This window comes from Engraulis encrasicolus, chromosome 24 (genome assembly GCF_034702125.1).
Source record: "Engraulis encrasicolus isolate BLACKSEA-1 chromosome 24, IST_EnEncr_1.0, whole genome shotgun sequence".
In the NCBI taxonomy this organism is placed as follows: Eukaryota; Metazoa; Chordata; class Actinopteri; order Clupeiformes; family Engraulidae; genus Engraulis; species Engraulis encrasicolus.
Window position 1 is genome coordinate 20748528 of NC_085880.1, and position 2500 is coordinate 20751027.

Sequence of the window (2500 nt, forward strand, 5' to 3'; positions counted from 1 at the left end):
TTTCTTCTTCTTTCTTCTTCTTTTCATCCTTCCCAGCTTTCCTCCTCCCTCCCTCCCTCTTTCGCTCCCTCCATTCCTCCTCCCTCCTTCCATCTCTCCCTCTGCTCTCCCCGCCCCCCCTCCTACACGGTCCACGAGGGGAAGAAAAAAGTGATTTAAAGAATTATTAGATCTGCCGAATCCAGCAAAGCTACAAATCATGAGGGCATTACGGTCACATTGTTGAAGCTCAAGGAGCAGTCAGCCGCCATAATCCCTGCTGAAAGAGCTTGAAAGGAGCTCTTGTTGCCCCCTCTGCCCCCCCATCAACCCCCCCTAGCCCAACCAAAACTGCCCCACATATGCCCTACCCCCCCACAAGAAAAACCCATCACCCTGGACAGATATGCACACACATGGACACACAAACACACATGTGCACTCAGACCCGCAAACACACACATGGACGCTCACACATGCGCCAACTCACACATGCTCATACGCACACACACACACACACCACCCCCTCTTTCTTCTCAAGAACGTTAGAAGTCAGGTTATGTGTGTGACCCCCGGGGGGTAGAGAGAGAGGGGTCTGCGGAGGGCGGATGCCATTTATTTGGGTGTCTGAGGCCTGAAGACCACAGAGGATCATAACGCGGCAGCTGAGAAAGTTGCCCCCTTTGTTGCGGTGTGTTGGTGATGCGGGGAGGGGCATGGGCGACACTGAGGGAGCACATGGAATAGGACAAGAATAGAATAGAAAAGCATAGTAGAATGCTAGAGGAATAACAGAGGTACATTAAAGGGACACTGTGCAGGAAATGGTCAAAAAAGGTACTGCAACTATGCTGCTCATTGAAACTGGGCTGCCTATCGCCAAAATTGATCTTTACATGAAAGTTTACTAAGTAATAAACAAATATTTTCTAGTATGGTCCAAGTAGAGTCATTTTTGCAGCTAAAAATGGCTATTTTTGGAAATTCAAAATGGCGGACCATGGAGAAGATCCCCCTTTTCATGTATGAATAGTGCAATTTTTCCAGTCATAATCAATACTTAGAATTTGATGGTGGTGGTCAGCATTCATGAAAAAGGTAACATTAGTGAATGGGCAGCATGAATTCTGGAAATAAATAACTAAAAATCTCACACAGTGTCCCTTTAAGGGGATATACTCTCTATCTGTTCTTCATTACTTGTACACTGCTGCACTCTGTATTGAGCCCACACTCTGTACTTGCTTGAATGTCGCCTTTGTAAGTCGATTTGGTTAAAAGCATCTGCTTAATGTAATGTAATGTAATATAATATAGGCCTGTACTACTGTACAACATAGTGAGCCTGATTATCATTGACTTTCAAATCTCTTCAAGACTTAGTCCGACCAAGAGAATAATAATTAAGGCTTCACAAAAAATGGCATGGTTGACCCACCTCCCTAGGTCTGCTACTGGTTGACTGGTGTCCGACAAATAAGAACACACACAAATAGAGGAAAATCCACTGAAGTAAATGCACTACTGTAAATTAAAAGTCCTAACCACAGACATCCAGGAAGTCTAGCTGGGTGAGACAGGTGTGTTTGAGAGAGAAGTCAGAGGGAAGTCATGGGTAAGCAGTTAGGGCGTCAGACTTGTATCCCAAAGGTTGCCGGTTCGATTCCCAACCCGCAAGGTTGTTGGGGGGAGTAATTAACCAGTGCTATCCCCCATCCTCCCCCATGACTGAGATACCCTGAGCATGGTACCGTCCCGCTGAACTGTTCCCTTGGGGCGCCATTGGGGGCTGCCCCCTTGCAAGGGTGAGGCATAAATGCAATGTTGTTGTGTGCCTTGAACACTTGTGTGCTGTGTCACAATGACAATGGGAGTTGGGCTTTCACATGGGATGGGGATAGTATAAGAGACGACTCCTTTGTAGTAGTACATTAGCTTCACAGTAGAAGTGCTTACCCCAGACTTCCTGGGAACTGTCCAGGGAGTATACGTATTAGCTGGGTGAGAATAGAACAGCCAAAGCAGGGGTGCCTTTTTCGAAACCATAGTTGCTAGCCAGTTAGCAACTAGGGTAGCTGTCAATGGGAAATTGCTTTGCAAACCACAAAGTAGCTAATGTAGTTAGCCACTATGGTTTCGAGAGATACACCCCAGAGTTAAGTAGAAGTAGAAGTACTCTTACACTACAGACAGAGAATCGTATATGAGAGTGAGATAAAGCAGGCGGGTTCTTTTCCGGTATCCACTTAACGTCGGGTGAACGCCCCTTTAGGAGACCTTCGATTAGGAGACCTTTGGAGTCTTGAGGTAGAGAATAAATTGAGTCCTTTTAGCGCTGTAGATGGCGGTAGCGCACGTCTTGTGCAAACACCACGAAAAGAGAAGAAGAAGGAGGGACAACGCCCCCTTAGGAGACCAAACACGCTTTTGCATTGAGTGGGCGTGTTTCGATTCCTCTTATTATATATCCAACCTCTTTGGTACAGATGTAATTACAACACTAGCAGTATGATATCGCAAG